Below are 19,496 nucleotides of genomic sequence, written 5' to 3' on the forward strand. Positions count from 1 at the left end.
ATGAGAAGAAACCAGCCCTGCAAAGATGAGGCCCAGAAGGGTCCACGCAGCATGTTGGGAAGTTTCCATTGAGGGTGCCTCCCTCTGGACCAAACCCTTTCCATCCATCACCCCACTGAGCTGTCCGAGGAGATCATTTTTAAACTTTGGGTCAAAACCCCTGAGAGAGTCATGAAATCCACCTCCCGAGCCAGGACTGTTATTTCGTTTGCAAGGAAAGAAAGTAAAATAAAAACGATCCGCCTCGAGGAAAGGCGGCATAAGTATTGTTTCATGAGCTTTTCTTTTGGTTGCGTGTGCATGCCTGCTGGGTTCCGACCCTAAAATAAAGCATATACTTAACTGAGGGTTCCAATAAAACAAGCAAACAAACCAACCACAGCTTCAAAGTTGGAAAGCCACCAAGCTAGGTATCAGTAGGCTCACTGGACAACTGAGAAAAATAAAAATGAGTTTGCCCAGACCTTGCAATTATTGTCAGGGCCTGGATTTAAGCCCCAAGTAGCATATCGCCCTGCCTTCTTGCTCAGGCTTCCCCTCCTCCATCTCCAGGTCTTATTCCTCACGGTTCCACTGGGCACCCAGCCGTGCTTAGAGAGGGGCCAGTGAGAAATCTGCCATAGGACAGGATGCAGAGTTGGCTTGGTACCAAGCCAATGGATGAATGAATCTATTATCTCAACAGAAGAAAGGACAAAGCCCAGTGGTCAGATAAGGTCGTAGAGAAAGCGGAGCACCCATGCGTTGCTCGGGGAAAGGTGCGGCCGCTGTGGGAGAAAGCATCCCAGTTCCTCACGAAATTAAGCACACTGCGGAGTTCTCACCCGGTCCGCAGTCCCACTCCCGGCTCTCCACCCGAAGAATCAAAGTCAGGCTCTGGAAGACAGAGTTACACACCCGTGTTCATTGCAGCACTGCCCACGAGGGCCTAACGCTGGAAGCAATCCAGATGTCGTTGATGGATAAAGTGTGATATCTGGCCGTAACCGGTGTGGCTCAGTGGATAGAGCGTCGGCCTTCGGACTGAAAGGTCCCAGGTTCGATTCCGGTCAAGGGCATGTACCTGGGTTGCGGGCATATCCCCAGTAGGAGATGTGCAGGAGGCGGCTGATTGATGTTTCTCTCTCATCGATGTTTCTAACTCTCTATCTCTCTCCCTTCCTCTCTGTAATAAATCAATAATATATATATATATATATATATATATATATATATATATTTTAAAAAGTGTGATATCTGTCAATACCCACCACGGGATATGACTCAGCCTGAAAAAGGAAGGAAATTCTGACACGTGCTGCGACATGGATGGACCTTGAGGACTTTATGCTCAATGAAATAAGCCAACCGTAAAAGGAAAAGGACTGCGCGACGCCGCGTCCACCAGGTACCTAGAGAAGTCGGCTCAGAGAAACGGAAAGTGGGACAGAGGTTGTCCGGGCCCCGGTGGGGGCTGCGGAGTCATTGTGTAACCGGGGCAGAGTTTCGGTTTGGCAAAGTGAAGCGTCCTGGAGGTGGGTGGGGGTGGGGGTTGCACCACAGTGTGAAAATGGCCAAGATGGTTAATGTCATGTGATGTCTATCTTACCAAGAGTTAAATAAAAAATTATCCGGCCGGCGTGGCTCAGTGGTTGAGCGTCAACCTATAAACCAGGAGGTCATGGTTTGTTTCCGGGTCAGGGCACATGCCAGGGTTGTGGGCTCGATCCCCAGTGGGGGGCGTGCAGGAGGCAGCTGATCCATGATTCTCTCTCATCATCGTTTCTATCTCTCTCTCGTATATATGTATATATATAAATTTATATATAGATTTATTTTATATATATAAAGGATATATATATAAAGAAGAAATATATTGAAATTTTTTAAGTTTAAAAATGTGTATACTGACCTCTCGTTAAAAATATTGGTCTCTCACTGGATCCGGTCCTCCTCCGAACTGTGGAAATGTCCTCTTTTGTAAAAGGATTCTGACTCGGTCCTGAGACCCTCTCACCTTTGCAGTTTCTGAAAAATATATCAAAAAGGCTTTATGAAGACTGATCAAATGAGAACTAATTTGACCTGGTGCTCCTTCATTAAGGGAAAATTCCTTTAACCCAATACCCTCGGAAACAATCGGGGAAATTGTCATGTTGGTAATTCAATGCATCTTTCCCAATACATTTTGAAAAATGACAAAGCCTTTCACCTTATTACATACTTCCAATACATTTTCACCAAGAGCCAGGAGGAGCGGATTTAGTTCATATAATTTGTAGACATGTTTACCATCCACCCTCATTCGCAAGGCCAGTCCTGACTGTCAGAGCACAAGGAGCACTTCTGTTCGAAACCTTCCCTTTTCAGAAAAAAAGAAAAAAGAAACTTTCCCTTTTCTTTCTTTAAAAAAAAAAAAATTATTGATTTCAGAGAGGAAGGGAAAGGGGTAGAGATAGAAACATCAATGATGAGACTGGCTGCCTCCTGCATGCCCCCTACTGGGGATCGAGCCCGTAACCCGGGCACGTACCCTTGACCGGAATCGAACCCGAGACCCTTCAGTCCGCAGGCCAACGATCTACCCACTGAGCCCCTCCAGCCAGGGCAGAAACCTTCCCTTTTCCATGCAAATCCCCCTTGCAAGTCAACTGGAGTCAGATCGCTTATAACCAAAGCAGCGCCACTCCTAACACAAATCTGTGCAAGACAAGAAAGCCAAGCCCGTGGGTCGGATTCCACGTGCCTGCATGTCTCCCTTCCTGCCCCCCCCACCCCCCTGCTGACCAGGTGGCGCCCTCCACCCGCTGCAAGTCTCCCCAAGCGAGCTTTGCTGGGCCACAGGCTGCCCGCGGGCTGGAGGAGCTGACAGCCTGCAGTGATGGCGAACCTTCTGAGCTCGGCGTGTCAGCATTTTGGAAAACCCTAACTTAACTCTGGTGCCGTGTCACATATAGAAATTTTTTGACATTTGCAACCATAGTAAAACAAAGTCTTATATTTCTGGTATTTATTTTATATATTTAAATGCCATTTAACAAAGAAAAATCAGCCAAAAAAAAAAATGAATTCGCGTGTCACCTCTGACACGCGTGTCATAGGTTCGCCGTCACTGGTGCAGGGAGGCATCGTTTTGTGAAACTCGAGTTTCAGAGTCATGTGTGTGTGTGTTTCTACGTGTATATACGTGATCTAACATGGACTGCAACTGTGGGAGGGGGTGAAATAAAAAAAAGTTCGTCCACTAGAAGAACTGAAGCTGCTGGGCCCAGAAATGTGGCCTTTGCCTTGCCCCCAGCGTCTGAGCGGTTTCTGGCACCCAATACTTGTTGCATGAAAGAAAAATGAAAGAAGGAATGCCCGATTGAAAAAATGAAAGATAAAGGAAATGAGAGAGAAGGGGACGGGAGGGGAGTGACTGAGCAGGAAAGGGAAAGTTAAAGGAACAAGAAAAGAAACTGAACAGTGAGCCGAGGGGCGCGCCTTCCCGCCGACAGGGGGCGCTGCGGGCCGCCGGTGCTGCCAGGAGTGGTGCGGTGGGCGGGGCCTCACGGGGGCGTGGAGTCGCGTGGGCGGGGCCTCGTGTGGCCGGGCGTCAACTGGGCGTGGCCTCCCGGGGGCAGGGCGTCGGTGGGCGGGGCCTCCAGGGGCCGGGCGTCGATGGGCGTGGCCTCGTGGCGGTGCGGCCTCTCGGGGGCGGGGCCTTAGGCGTGCGGGCCCAGGTGAGAGCCGAGAAGCTGGAGGAAAGGGGGCGCAACTGGAACCACACCGCGGCCAGGTAAGCGTCCTGACCCCTCACGGGTGGGAACTCGGGGAGCCGGAGGCGGGGCCAGCACTCAGACTCGATTTCCAGCTCCTTAAGGCCTCAGTTTCCCCAGCTGGTCAGTGGGCAGATGGGCTGGCTGCACGTGTTGCCCCGGAATGAACCTGGGGGCTCCGGCCGCCTCTCAGGGCCCCTCTCACCCCAGGTGTCCTCACGCGGTGCAGGCGGTGCTCTCTGGGGAGAACTCTGCTTCTCCATTCGGCACTCCCTCCAACATTGATTGAGGCCCCCCATTTCGCCATGCCGCCAGGCTTCCCCGTTTCCTGTGTGCACAGTGGGAAGGGCTGGGCTCGGTGAGACCTTGCAGTGACCAGAATTAGTCACTTTAGCAACTTCACTCATTCTGCAGCTGTTCATGGATCACCTTCGATGTGGCGAGCACCTCCAGATGCTGGGGAAACCGTGGGCGGACAGGCAAAGGTCCCTGTCTTCCGGGAGCCCGCCTTCCTACCTGGGATTCCCTCACGCACACCTGGTAGGTGAGCAGCGCTCCTCGGCACGGCCAGGGCCACCACGGAGAGGCACGGCCCAGACACGGCCACGCAGAGAGGAGCCTAAGAAGACGCGCGACTGGATGACGTGTATCCTGGGCCAGGAACAAGCCATTAGGTAAAAACGGAGGTAATCGAATAAAGTCATTAACAGTGTATCAATACAGGTTAATGTGAGACGTTAATCACAGGCAAATAGGCTAGATGGGAACCCTCTTATGTGGGTACCATCGTTATGGTTTTTCTGAAAATTGAAAACTGCTCTAAAAAGGAAGGTTTATTTTTAAAATGTGTGTGTGCCTGCATGCCTGGGTGAGTGTGTGTGTGTGCGCGCGCGCGCGCGTATGTATGCCTGGGGGCGTGCATGCCTCTCTGTGTGTGCATGTCTGTGTATGTGTGTGCATGCCTCTGTGTGTGTATGTGCGCGCGCATGCCTCTCTCTGTGTGTGTATGTGCGCGCGCATGCCTCTCTGTGTGTATGTATGCCTGGGGGCATGCATGCCTCTCTGTGTGTGCATGTCTGTGTATGTGTGTGCATGCCTCTGTGTGTGTGCATGTCTGTGTATATGTGTGCATGCCTCTGTGTATGTGTGCATGCTTCTGTGTGTATGTGTGCATGCCTCTCTGTGTGTGCATGTCTGTGTATATGTGTGCATGCCTCTGTGTATGTGTGCATGCTTCTGTGTGTATGTGTGCATGCCTCTCTGTGTGTGCATGTCTGTGTATATGTGTGCATGCCTCTGTGTGTGTGTGCATGCTTCTGTGTGTATGTGTGCATGCTTCTCTGTGTATGCATGTCTGGGGGGGTGCATGCCTCTGTGTGTGCATGCCTATGTATGTGTGTGCACGCCTCTGTGTGTATGCCTATGTATGTGTGTGCACGCCTGGGTGCGTGCATGCATATATGTGCATGGGTGTGTGGTATATCAGATGGCGATGAGTGACGTGGAGAAAATGAAAGCCGGGTCAGAGGGCAGGGAGCACAGCTGGTGGGAAATGGGGGGGGTGGGGGGCGGGCTGCTGAGAACCTGACACGGGGCAGAGTCCTGGATGGAAGGGAGGGAGCCGGCCATGTGGCTATGGAGGGGAACCCAGGGAGCAGCAGGGGTGAGGCGCTGGGGGTGCAAACAACTAGGGGACTTGCTGGTTGCCATGGAGGGAGGGGCTGGGAGAATAGGTGGAGGAGGGAATTGGATCAGTCAGGTTGGGGGGTACACTGGGTGGAAGGAGGGATGGGCATCCTGGTCAGGACTTGGCATTGACTCTGGGCCAGATGCGGGCAAAGCCGTGGCCTGGCCGCCTGGCCGCCTGCCCTGTGGCTCGGTGCTCACCTCACCCTGCCCTGCCCTCCTCTCGCACCCTCGCGGCCTCCTGAGGTTATGGAGCGGGGGTCCCAGAACTCGAGCTTTAGGGCCAAGTCCTGGCCCCACTTTTTTTTTTGTAATCATCACCTGAGGATATTTTTTCCATTGATTTTTATAGAAAGAATAGAAAGGGCCCAGCCGGTGTGGCTCAGGGGTTGAGCATCGACCTATGAACCAGGAGGTCACTGTTCGATTCCTGGTCAGGGCACAGGCCTGGGTTGCTGGCTCGATCCCCAGTGTGGGGCGTGCAGGAGGCAGCTGATGGATGATTCTCTCTCATTGTTGATGTTTCTATCTCTCTCTCCTGCTCCCTTCTCCTCTGACATCAACAAAAATATTAAAAACAAGAAACCAGAGATCTTTAAAAAATAATAATAATATCCGTTGCATGGATGTACCTCAATCTGTTTATCTGCTCACTGGTGAAAGGTATCTTGGTTGCTCCCAGTTTGGGGTGATAATGAAGAAAGCTGCTGTAAACGTTTGTGGGGTGTGTGTGTGTGTGTGTGTGTGTGTGTCTTCAGGTCACGTGGTGCGTTTGCTGACCCGCATGGTTGCCCTGTTTAGCCATGTACTGACCCCTCCTCTATAGAGCATCCTGGCAGGAGCCCCAGGCCTGGCTTGGTTTGTGTCCCTTGGATAGCACCACGGCACCACGCTCTCCCTATTTCTGGAGGCTCCCTGGAAATTTCTCCAGAGGAGTGTTAAAATTCAAATTGTTTTCAGTGAAATTTGAAATTATGATGGAACTTCGAAGAGTAGACTCTTAAAAATCTTTTTAATTTTAAAATTGATCCCCACTGGGTCCTATCCTGAGAACTTAATAGATCGGCTGTCTCATAAGTGGAGGTAATTGAGATACAACAGTAAAAAGTTAAAAATAATCGTCCCAGCGTTCCTGGAGGCTTCGGGAGTGACATGCACATTTAATTTGAAATCGCGGGGAGAGTGCGAGGGCTCTTTCTGGCGGCGAGCGGGGTTTTCTGTGCGTAGAGACAGCAGAACCCGACGATTTCTGAGCAGCACCAGGACGGGGGCCACTCTGACACCTATTGGTGTTCCAGAAGGAAGAAAACGAAGCAGGGATGAGGCTGGGATTTTTTTCTTCAGATTTACAGATGTGTGATCTTGGTGTATGATGTGCCACTGCATATGTTTATTTATTTTTAAAAATGTGTTTTTATTGATTTGAGAGAGAAACATGGATGAGAGAGAAGCATCATTGATCAGCTGCCTCTTGCGCGCCCCCTGCTGGGGGCAGGGATGGAGCCCACAACCTGGGCATGTGCCCTGACTGGGCATCAAACAGGAGACCTCCTGGTTTCTGGGGTGACACTCAGACAGCGGAGCCACACCAGCTGGGCCGTTTTTAAGGAAGGGACAGGAGCACACGAGGGCGCTGGGAGGGCGTTTCTCGGGCCTCTGGGACCCTAGCCGGGCTGTGCGCCCGCCTTTCGCAGCTTGGGCTGCGGCCCAGCTGGCCCAGGTGCACTAGGGGTGCACGGAGCCTTCGCTGCCAGGGAGAAGCGGGAACTCACCGTACCCCGTGCTGGCTGGGCAGACTGCTGCCTGAGGCTCTGGCGTTTGAGAAGGCCAGGTGGGCAGGAGCTGGCGCTGCGGGGGAGGCGGGCAGGGTGGGGGTCCCCCGAAGGCTTGGGCCGCTCTGCCAGGGGGGTGTCTGGAGGCCTCCCCTCCCCCGCCGGCCGCTGGGCTCCAGGTCCCCCGCGGCGTTTCTCCTCGGAGCGGCTGGCTTTCTTGGCATCGCCCGCCCAGTTGCTAGGGAGCCGAGCAGGGCACATGCAACTTCCTTTTGACTTGCTCGCCTGCAGCCATCTGCCTGCTCCTTCGCGCCCGCAGACCGGCCAGGAGCGCGGCGGAGGCTGGCGCGGCATCTGTGCTCCCTCCGGGCACGGGAGCCTTTCTGATGCTCCTTAACCCCCTCGGCCCAGGTGCCGAGCAGCCCGGGGGCTGGGCCCCTCGCTCCTCCAGGCCCAGGGCTGTCTCCATCTCCGGTGTGAGTCCCAGGCGCGCGGTAACGGCACGGCCCCTGAGGAGGGCGGTCTGCGCCAGTCAAAATGCACTTGGCATGTGGATGTTTGTAACCTTCCTCGAGGTGTCTCATGCCTCGTACGGATTGGGAATCTTCTCTCGTGAGCTCCGTTGTGGAGCTCCTGCCGGATCCGGTCATGGCGGCAGGGAGTCACCTACATGAATGGTGATGTCCGTGCAGCCTCCAGCAAAGAGAAGTTTAAAAAAACAGACTTTTATTTATTTTTATTAAAAAACTATATATATATATTTTATTGATTTCACAGAGGAAGGGAGAGGGAAAGAGACAGAGAAACATCAATGATGCGTGAGAAGCACGGATGGGCTGCCTCCTGCTCGCCTCCTACTGGGGACTGTGCCTGTAACCCCGGCATGTATGTGCTCTGATCGGGAATCGAACCATGACCTCCTGGTTCATAGGTGGATGCTCAACCACGGAGCCACGCAGGGCTGGGCAAAAAAACTGACTTTTTAAAAATATGTATTTTATTGATTTTTTTTTACAGAGAGGAAGGGAGAGGGATAGAGAGTTAGAAACATCGATGAGATAGAAACATCAATCAGCTGCCTCCTGCACACCCCCTACTGGGGATGTGCCCGCAACTAAGGTACATGCCCTTGACCGGAATCCAACCTGGGACCCTTCAGTTCTCAGGCCAACGCTCTATCCACTGAGCCAAACCGGTTTGGCAAAAAAAAAAAACCCTGATTTTTTTAAAAAAGCATCAAACACCACCCATGGCCTGTGTGGCCCAGTGGGTTGGGCGCCATCCTGTGCACCGAGAGGTCGCAGGCTCGCTTCCTGGTAGGAGGCTTGCAGGAGGCGGCCGGTTGATGTTTCCTTCTCACATTGATGTTCCTCTCTCTCTCTCCCTCTCTCTTTCCCTTCCTCTCTTTCCAAAAGAAACCAATTTAAAAAACGGCTTAAAACAAGAGAATTACCCAACGCCGTCTGCTTCCCCTACTTTCAGGTTCACGAGGCTGAAGCCGCATCTGCCGTGCGCTTCCGGCTGACCCTGTGTCAGGGCTGTGCTTTCGGCGGTCGGCTCTGCACAAGCAGGTGAGCAGGGAAACCAGACGGAAATAGGAACGGGCCCACAGAACGGGGCTCCAGGAAGAAAGAGGGGAGCCATTGTTCGCGCTTTTAAGATCCAGCGTGACCGAAGATTGAGTCACCTCTGCGAGCCCCCGGGCTGGGAAGCTAATGTATGGACGGCGGGAAATAATTCCTCCTTCAGGGTAATTTTGTCTGTGTGGGTTTTGGAGCAGTAAGCCATCTAAACCTTTTCTGCCGACTTCTTATTCTCCCCAAGAGGGCTACTTACATGGGGGCGAAGACGTGCTCAGGTAAAGTTCTATTGTTGCGGCTCAATTTGCTAAAAGCTTTAGGAGCCATTCAGGTGTGTTCTCGCTGTGCAGACTTTATGTGTTTGCTAAAATTGGCGTTATTAATATTTGCTATTCCGGAAGTCCCTCAGGGTCAACTCGATCATATTAAGCCACTCTGCTCTAACTTGCGTTTCCAAAGTCATTTGGGCTCCGGGAGCTCACACAGACCTGGGGACCGGAGGGGCCTGGCCACCCAGGCCCGGACTCTGGGTCCTGCAGTCAGCTCCACCGCGGAACCCACTCCTCCCCTCCTCCCGCGCACCCCACACACTTTTGGTGCTGCCATCTAACCATGGGTGTATGCACCCGAAATGCAAATTTATTTTATTCTGAGACAAAGCAGTACTCCAGAGGCTCGTATACATATGTCACTTTAAGAACGGTTTTTTTTTTGCCTCAGTTGGCTTGGCTCAGTGGATAGAGTGTCCGCCTGAAGACTGAAGGGTCCCAGGTTCGATTCCCGGTCTGGGCACATGCCTGGGTTGCAGTCTCCATCCCCAGTAGGGGGCGTGCAGGAGGCAGCCCATCAATGAATCTCTTTCATCATGGATGTTTCTAGCTCTCTCACCCGCTCCCTTCCTCTCTGAAATCAATAAAAGTATGTATTTTTAAAAAGGTATTTTCCCCAAGGAAGAGATAGAGTAAAAGTGTCTATAAGTGACATCACTTTGCCACTGGCGTGGCTCAGTGGTTGAGCGTCAACCTATGTACACTCTCTCGGTCACGGATTGATTCCCAGTCACGGTTTGATCCCTAGCCGGGGGGCGTGCAGGAGGCAACCGATCCATGATTCTCTCTCATCATTGATGTTCCTCTCTCTCTCTCTCTCTCTCTCTCTCTCTCTCTCTCTCTCTCCCCCCCTTCCTCTCTGAAATCAATTAAAAAATTTTTTTTTTAAAAGTGAAATCACTTTTCAGAACTCTGCTATTCTCCCCCTCCTTCCCTTGTTTTTGTTTTGTTTTATTTTTTGGTTAATCCTCACCTGAGGATATTTTTTTTCCATTGATTTTTAGGGAGAGTGAAAGAGAAGGAGGGTGGGAGGGAGAAAGAGAGAGAGAGAGAGATAGAGAGAGAGAGAGGGAGAGAGAGAGACAGACATTGATGTGAAAGAGACACATGGATTGGTTGCATCCGTACACACCCCAACCGGAACTGGGTAGAACCTGCAAGCCAGGTATGTGACTGGACCGGGAATCGAACCCTCAACCCTTTGGTACACATCTGGGTCAGTGCTCTAACCACTGAGCACACCAGCCAGCCGCCCTCCCCGCCCTAGCCCGCGCCCCCCCCCTACCTTGTGTTTAACTTAAGTACCGCCCACTGGTACATTGTTCTGGAACTTGCTTCCTTTACTTACTCACCCTCATGGTTTTGACCCGTGCATAATATTCCAAAGTGTGCAAACCAGTTTGTTGTTGCTTTTCATCATGTTGGCTATTTATTTTCTTATTTAAATATATTTTTATTGATTTCAGCGAGGAAGGGGGAAGGAGAGAGAGATAGAAACATCCATGATGAGAGAGAATCCTTGATCAGCTGCCTCTTGCACGCCCCACACTGGGGATGGAGCCTGCAACCTGGGCCTGTGCCCTGACCGGAATCGAACCGTGACCGGTTCATAGGTGGACGCTCAGCCACTGAGCCAGGCCGGCTGGACTGCAAGCCAGTTTTGAAGGTGACCTCGTGTAACTGCCGTTCCCACTCAGCGGTGGAGTCCTTGTAAGTAACTACGTAAGTCCACGTGGCAGCTCTGACTCTTGCCTGGGAGCCACGGCGGTGATCTGGCAAAAGCCGTTTTCCTGGGACCGCATTGGAATTGATTTTTGTGTGTATGAACCTTGACAGGGCCTCTCTCTTGCCTGCATTGAAGATGAGATTGGTGTCAGATTAGATGAATAATTCAGAATTGAAAACCACTTTCCTCGCCCGCGGAAGCCCGGCAAGTATAGGAATGGGGGGTGACTGTTCGCGGAGTGAGCTTCCCGTGACCTTTCCTGAGCGGGAGACTTCGAGGCCTGGCCCCCTAGGCCATCTTCCCCAGGACAGGTTTCCGGGGCCCTGGTCCGAGAGGGACCCAGAGGCCGAGGTGGAAAACCCTGGCTTCCATCCATGAGGGCCTCCTCCACATCAGGCGCCCGGATGAACTCATCCAGGCCTCATAGCAGCACAGAGAGGGGACTGTCTGCATATCCCCACTTTACAGGTGAGGAAACTGAGGCATAACCACGTTAAGTAACCTGTTCAGGCTTCTCAGTTAGTGGCAGAGCGGGGATTAAAACCCGGCAGTTGTGCCCGGCCGGCGTGGCTCAGTGATTGAGTGGTGACCAATGAGCCAGGAGGTCACAGTTTGATTCCTGGTCAGGGCACACGCCCGGGCTGCAGGCTCGGTTACCAGTAGGGGGCGTGCAGGAGGCAGCCAATCAAGGAGTCTCTCTCATCATCGATGTTTCTATCGCTCTCTCCCTCTCCCTTCCTCTCTCTGAAATCAATAAAAAAAACCAAAACATACTGATAATAATAATAATAAAAAACCCTTCCAGGCTGCTTTAAAAAATAAACAAAAAACTTTCCCAGGAGCCTACGATGGCTGAAGTATAGCTTATCTTTTTCTTAGTGTTTTTAGGGTTTTTTTTAGCCATAAAAGTTCCCATCCGCATCCACGCCACCCATTTCTCGTTCTCCCCTTTCTCCTCTCCCGCCTTCCCTCTTCTCCCTTCCCTCTCTGTCTTCAGCTTAATAGGACGCTGGCCAATCATGGAGTGAGGGTGTGCAGGTTTGCATGGAAACGGTACACCACGCTGCCACATGCTATGATTTGGAAACAGCATGTAATGTTTGCTTTTGAAACCCGACAGGCACCGGCTGCCGAGGGCCCCGTCTCTTGCATCAGCAGACGGAACATCTGTACCGAAACCCAAGTCGGCCTGAACAGCGTGGACTTAGAGTGGCTGTGTTATCTTCTGATTGTCTTTTTGTCAATGCGTCTCTAAGCGCCATCAGGGCGCCCCCTGGATGTGAAGCAGGCTCTTTGCAGTCCCGTCATCTGCTCCTGGAGGATGTCATGGTGTGGGTGGCTAACCGACACAGAGACTTTTTTTTAAAAAAATGTTTTCATTGATTTCGGAGAGGAAGGAAGAGGGAGAGAGATAGAAACATCCATGATGAGAGCAGAATCATGGGTCGGCTGCCTCCTGCAAGTCCCCCACTGGGGATGGAGCCCACAACCCAGGCATGTGCCCTTGACCGGAATCGAACCTGGGATCTTTCAGTTTGCAGGCTGACGCTCTATCCACTGAGCCAAACCGGCTAGAGCGAAAACTAAGAATTTTTTTAAAACATATTTTATTGATTTTTTACAGAGAGGAAGGGAGAGGGATAGAGAGTTAGAAACATCATCGATGAGAGAGAAACATCGATCAGCTGCCTCCTGCACACCCCCTACTGGGAATGTGCCCACAACCAAGGTACATGCCCTTGACCGGAATTGAACCTGGGACCCTTCAGTCCACAGGCCGACGCTCTAGCCACTGAGCCAAACCGGTCAGGGCAAACTAAGAATTTTTAAATTTAGTTGAGAGACTATAGCTCTGTAATACAAAGAGGTCGTATCTAGACACGGTTCAGATAGGAATACACTATTTTAAGGTTTAACCTGTACAGACTCAAGTGCTGCGTTGGAAGCAAAATTTTCTTTTGGAGCAGAATTTTAGTATTTAATTAGGATGACTCCTCTAGAGAGACGGACTGGAGCCATAGTTCAAGCACTCGGCCACTCTCATGTTCCGATCCTAAGTTTCCCTTTTGTTGTTGTTGTTCACGGAGACATTCTTAAGGTTTCTTTCACGTATGTGGTGAACTTGACGTAGAGGCTCTTCGTCTTGGAGATTTTAAAACGTCTTCTGGTTACAAGCCAAGCCCTTGAGGAGGGACTCTGCAGTTTGCTTGTTCTGAGTTAAGTGGGTGAGAAAAACAAATCACTTGTCCCGGTAGGAACAGGTAGCTGGAGTCCCGGGGGCTGGGAGAGCGTCAGAGACGTGGTTCGTTTGATAAGCGGCAGGTGAGGTTGACTCCTGGACACTTTTATTCTGCGCGTGTCTCAGGGCAGGGAGGGAGCCCGTGAACTCACGCCGCCGGCCCTGCTTCTTCGAGATGTAATTGGCACGTGACCTTATGTCAGTCGCAGGGGCCCAGCGTGACCATTTGCCGCGCGCGTGTCTGTACCGAGTAATGACCCTCACAATCAGTCTAGCCGACATCCGGCTTCTCTGTGATCGTGGGCACCTCTAAGCAGAAACAACGGAGGTCTTCCCGGAATCTCCAGAGTTCTCTGTGCGGCGCGGGCGCTGGCTGATCGTTGGCTGTCTTCATTTTGCCAGGCTTTTTTTTTTTTTTTTTTTTTAGAGAGAGAAACATCAGGAGAGAGGAGAGGGTAAATGTTTTTTGGGGACAAGAAATCAGAACTGCCCATTAAGAGGGCAAAGAAGCATTGCTGGCGTGTTATTCTGCGTTTTTCCTTAAAGCCGGTCTCGCTGGCCATGCGTCGGAGAGTTGGCTGCAATGCACTGCACAGGGCGCTTGTGGACGATTTTGGACACGTTGAAATTTTCCTTGAATTATTTCCCCAGCGCGGGCTCTGCTCATGCCCACTTGGCATCTTAACTGTTTTATGTGATGACTCTGGTTATACTTTTTCATTGCCCCCCCCCCTGCAAATCCCCAGCCACGCCCACAGAGCCTGTTCCCTCCCCAGCCACGCCCACGGAGTCTATCCCCCCCCCCAGCCACACCCACAGAGTCTGCCCCCCTAGCCACGCCCACAGAGCCTGTTCCCTCCCAGCCACGCCCACAGAGTCTGCCCCCCCCCGCCACGCCCACAGAGCCTGTTCCCTCCCCAGCCACGCCCACGGAGTCTATCCCCCCCCAGCCACACCCACAGAGTCTGCCCCCCCCCGCCACGCCCACAGAGCCTGTTCCCTCCCCAGCCACGCCCACGGAGTCTATTCCCCCCCCCAGCCATGCCGATGGAGTCTGTCTCCCCCCCCCCGCCACGCCCACAGAGTCTGTCCCCCCCCCACCATGCCCATGGAGTCTGTCCCCCCCAGCCACGCCCACAGAGTCTGTCCCCCCAGCCATGCCGATGGAGTCTGTCTCCCCCAGCCACGCCTACAGAGTCTGTCCCCCCCAGCCATGCCCATGGAGTCTGTCCCCCCCCAGCTACACCCACAGAGTCTGTCCCCCCCCAGCCATGCCCACAGAGTCTGTCCCCCCCCAGCCCCGCCCATGGCCCTGGGTGTTGCACTCACTGCATGATGCTCGCCCTCCCCAGGGCCGCTGGGCAAATGTGTTGGTTTGAACTTGAACCCCTCTCCTCTCTCCTGCGCTTGCTTGTGTGATACACGTTCGGGAGGGTTTGAAAAGTCAATGTTTGACTTGCATAACCTTATTTGAACGGCCTTTTACGCTCCCCCCGCTGTCGGCCGGAGGGGGCTGCGTGGCTGGCTCGGCGGCCAGAGAGACCCCGAAGGGACTCGCCGAAGAGGCACCTTCCAGGCTGGGCACCGGCCCCCTCCCGCAGGGCCCGGGCAGGGGCTGGCAGTGGGGGCGGAGGTTAACTCGATGGGACGGATGTGGCTGGTAGAGCTCTGCCTTGCCTCCTGAGAATCGCAGCGAAGGGCACCGAGACCCCCGGGGACTCCGTCGCCTCGAATCCCGCACTCCAGCGGGGAAAGGGTGACAGCCATTTTATAAAAATAACATTTCTGACTATTAGAGGATGAGCGGCGCTCCAGGCGGAACACGTGGGAGATTCAGCAATGTCACAGGCGGAAAGACACTCACCCCCGGGGTGGCTGCTGGAGCCGTCTCTGATGTTTCTCGCCACCAGTTTCCTGGCACATTGACAGCGTGATTCCCACGCGTGGCTCCTGCTCCTTCCACTCCTCAGCACCGCGACCACCGCCCCCTGCCGGCCTCCATCCCCTTTTCCCTCCCCCCTCCCCGGGCGGGCATCTCTTTGGGGCCTAACTTCCCGTTATTCCCATTATCTGGTGATAAACATCTTTCTCCACGCGGCCTTGCTGGCTTCTCTTATTATTTCCTGAGGATAAGTGACGAGAAATGGAATTCTTGACTCGAAAGGAATATACATGTAACACCGAAATAAGAGTCGATCGATTTACTAGATGTCACGCATGCAGAAGAGGAACTTTACATTGCAAGCCCCAGCATCGGTGTGAATAGCTGGGCGCTCTCCTGGAAAACCCCGCAGTGGTAGGGCCACGGGCTGTGGGCCACACTGCTCTGGGGGGCTGGTCCCTGTCCCCCCACTTAGCAGTTGGGCACGTATCTTGGTTGCAGGCTCCATCCCCGGCCCTGGTCGGGGTGCATGTGGGAGGCAACCAATCAATCGAGGTGTCTCACATCGATGTTTCTCTCTGTGTGTCTCTCCGCCTCCCTTCCACTCTCTCTAAAAATCAACGGAAAGCCCTGCCAGTGTGGCTCAGTGGTTGAGCATCAACCTATGAACCAGGAGGTCAGGGTGCGATTCCCAGTCAGGGCACATGCCTGGGTTGGGGGCTCGATCCCCAGTGGGGGGTGTGCAGGAGGCAGCCGGTCCATGATTCTCATCATTGATGTTTCTCTCTCTCTCTCTCTCTTTCTGTCTCTCTCTCTCTCTCTCCTCTGAAATCAGTAGAATAAATTTATTTTTAAAAAATCAATGGGAAAGTAGCCTCAGGTGAGGTTTAACAAAAAATAAAATTAATTCCTAGGTCACGGCAGGCAGCGTGGCCTGGCCGGGGAACATGGTTTCAAGCTGGAGGGCGTGGCCCTTTCCCGGCCTGTTCTGTGGCTCATGCGAGACGGCATTTGGAGGGAAGGTCAAAGGCAGCCATCGGAGGCCCTTATCATGGCGAGGGGGGTCATCTCCAAGGGGCCCTCCACCTCAGCCAGGGCTGGGCAGCCCCGCACCTTGCCGCTGCTCACCTGCCCAGGAGCACCTTGCAGGGGCGGCTTCCTGAGAACCTCCAGCCACCAGAAGGGGGCGGACTGTCACTTCAGAAGCTGGGACACCAGGGGCCCGAGAGGAGGAGGGCGGGAGGGGCCGGAGGGGCCAGCCTGCCACCCTGGCCAGACCCCCTGAGGGCAACCTGTGTCCCCGTAGGCTGGGTCTGCTCCCCCAGAATTTCAGGGATGGTCCTGCTCAGAAGACCGCACCCCAACCCATGTCTCAGATCAGGTTTCCTAGCGGGGCAGCTGGACAGGCTTGGGGTGGGCAGTCTGGCTGGGAGTGGGGGCTGGGGGCTTGTTTCTCCTCCTCCTCCTCCTCTTTCTCCTCCTCCTCCTCCTCCCCTCTTCCTCCTCCTCCTCTTCCTCCTCCTCCTCCCCCTCCCCCCTCCTCCTCCTCTTCCTCCCCCTCCTCCTCCCCCCTCCTCCTCCTCCTCCTCCCCCTCCTCCCCCCTCCTCCCCCTCCTCCTCTTCCTCCCCCTCCTCCTCCCCCTCCTCCCCCCCTCCTCCCCCCTCCTCCTCTTCCTCCCCCTCCCCCCTCCTCCTCTTCCTCCTTCACCTCCTCCTCCTCCTCCTCCTCTTCCTCCTCCTCCTCCTCCTCTTCCTCCCCCTTCTCCTCCTCCTCCTCCTCCTCCCCCTCCTCCTCCTCCTCCTCCTCTTCTTCCTCCTCTTCCTCCTCCTCCTCCTCCTCCTCCTCCTCCTCTTCCTCCTCCTCCTCCCCCTCCTCCTCCTCCTCCTCCTCCTCCTCCTCCTCCTCCTTTTCTTCCTCCTCCTCCTCCTCCTCCTTCTTCCTCCTCCTCCTCCTCCTCCTTCTTCCTCTTCGATTTCAGAGAGGAAAGGAGAGGGAAAGAGAGAAATATCAATGGTGAGAATCATGGATTGGCTGCCTCCTGTACGTCCCACACTGGGGACTGAGCCCACAACCCAGGCATGTGCCCTGACCGGGACTCGAACTGTGTTCTCCTGGTTCACAGGTCGACGCTCACCCACTGAGCCACACCTGCCGAGCGGGGGGCTGGTCTCGAGGCTAAAGAACAGGCACCCCGTCTTTTCCTGGATTGTGTGTTTACTTGGGGTGCTGGAGGGGCTGGTGGGGATTTGCGGTGGGTTTACATCCCCTCAAGCCACCCCCAGGCCTGGTGACGGCTAAGAGAAGCGCCCAGACCTCAGAAACCTCCAGAGCCGCCGCTGCCCTGTGTGGCGGGCGCAGTGACAAAGGCCTACACGCCCCGAACCGCGTGGCTCCGGGCGGCCGCAGGGTGCCGAGGGCGGTGCTGTCCTAGGGTTCCTGGGCGCCGGCCTTCCAGCAGCCGCCAGCCTCCCAGACCTCGGCCCCTGCCCAGCCCAGGCCCCTGCGGCCGCCCTGAGCCAGCAGCTCTCAGACGCTCAAACAAAGAGAATTTTAAAGTGACACAAGCTGGACACGCAGCCACGAGAGGGGGTCGCGGCGGGCTGCAGCTGGGCCTTTGAAGGGAACTGGGCTTCCTGCGGCGAAGTTGGGGTTTCACAACGGAATTAAGAAGCCCCCCCCAACCCAGGCCCATCCGCAGGGCCAGGCCCCACTGTGTCACTGGGCTGTAGGGGAGGGGCAGGTGCTGATTTTTTTTTTTTTTGGTTAATCCTCACCCGAGGATATTTTTTCCATTGCTTTTTTAGGGAGAGAGGAAGAGAGAGGGAAAGACAGAGAAACATCGATGTGAGAGCCCTGACCAGGCCAGGGAGGAGCCTGCAACCGAGGTACATTGTCTTGACCAGAATTGAACCCAGGACCCTTTGGTCCTCAGGCCGATGCTCTATCCACTGAGCCACACCAGCCAGGGCAGGCGCTGATGTTTTCACGGCAGGGCGCACGTCCAGTCTCTTGGTCCCCGGTTTGCCTTTGGGCCCTTGTGCATTGTTCTCTGCCTGGACCCTCCGCTGCTGTGTGTGGCCAATTCCTCTGCACCCTTCCAGGCTCAGCTCCCATGTGACTTCTGCCAGGAAGCCCTCCCTGACCACCAGGACCCTCCGCTCTGTGCTGTCATAAACCTCATCGCCAGTTTCTGTCGTTACTGGTCACGGACTCACTTCTGAGCCTCACAGCCCGGCTCAGTGCTGGGCACACAGTAGGTATGCAACCACTATACTACCTGGAAGCAGCAGGCGGGGCCCATATGGGCTCTCGGGCGCTGCTCCTGCAAGGAGGGGTATGCCGGGGGTGTGGCTTGACTCTAAGTCAAGGGCACACACATGGGCCTCCAGCCGTGCCGGTGGTCTCCCCAGCCGCCCGCGCCCGCCCCTTTTCCTCCCTGGCCATGCGCCTTCCTCACTGCCCACGGGTCTGCGGCCTCCGCAGGGACCGAGCTGATCAGGCTGCAAATTCTCAGACTCCCAGGGAGCCACACGGTCCCAGTCAGAGGCGGCCTGAGAGCCCCGGGCTTCGCTTCCCAGGCCCCGTCCACTTTCCCGTCCTCAGTCCTGCCCCTGAGCCCCCCTGACTGGAAGGTGGGGGCCCTCGCCCACCAGTCCCCACACTCACAGCTCTGGCCTCCTGCCGGAAGCCCCGGGGCTGGCGAGCCATGGGTCCCTTCAGGAGAAGGCCCAGGTCCTCTCGCCCGACCCCGGCTCGGGCCCCTGGGGAGGCCACTGGTGAGGCCCGGGAATGACCATTCAGCTGCTCCCCTGAGCCACACATAGTGCTCAGACGTGGGGGCCCGAAGATGATGACACATAGCCCTGCTCCCCAAACCCCAAGCCGTCCCTGGAGTTCTCATCCTTTCTGCTCAGGAAAATCTTCTTTAAAAAATATGTTTTTATTGGTTTCAGAGAGGAAGAAGGGAGAGGGAGAGAGAGAAACATCAATGATGAGAGAGAATCACTGATCAGCTGCCTCCTGCACGCCCCACACTGAAGATTGAGCCCAGACCCTGGGCACGTGCCCTGACCGGGAATGAACCGTGACCTCCTGGCTCATAGGTCGACACTGCACCACTGAGCCACCCCAGCCGGGCCCCCTCCTCCCAGGCCTGGCTCCTTTGGTCATCCAGACCCGTTGGTACCTCTTTGCTGGCGCCTGGTCTGGCCGCCCTGTTTAAAGTGCTCACAATGTGAGGGCAGGCATTTCCCCTGCTCCGTTCTATTCTCTGCTGTGTCCGCAGCACCCCGCAGGGTGCCTGTCCCCTCACCGACCTCACCACATACTTGCTGAAGGACCAGAGAGTCCCCATGGGGGTGCCTTGCCCTTGTCGCTCCACATGTGAGCTCCCGCCCATCTCTGCCAGCGGGCGGGTGGCAGGGTGACGTCGGGGCCCAGTGGCAGCGCCAAGGGCGGATGTGGCTCCCAGCGGCTGCTCAGCACACGCTGGGGTTTCTCTCCTTCTAGGTCTTTTCTGCCTTTCAGCCCGCAGGGCCGCCTCC

General features: G+C 54.7%; 1 long non-coding RNA gene across 1 annotated transcript; it reads left to right on the forward strand.

Annotated features, from left to right (window-relative positions):
• Positions 1 to 3,676: 3,676 nt before the first annotated feature.
• LOC118674507 lies at positions 3,677 to 15,155 on the forward strand. The gene is made up of 4 exons (XR_004973655.1): positions 3,677 to 3,757; positions 4,152 to 4,411; positions 8,678 to 8,766; positions 14,866 to 15,155. It is a non-coding gene; the product is annotated as an uncharacterized LOC118674507 (long non-coding RNA).
• Positions 15,156 to 19,496: the final 4,341 nt, after the last annotated feature.

This window comes from Myotis myotis, unplaced genomic scaffold (genome assembly GCF_014108235.1).
Source record: "Myotis myotis isolate mMyoMyo1 unplaced genomic scaffold, mMyoMyo1.p scaffold_m19_p_19, whole genome shotgun sequence".
Classification (NCBI taxonomy): Eukaryota; Metazoa; Chordata; class Mammalia; order Chiroptera; family Vespertilionidae; genus Myotis; species Myotis myotis.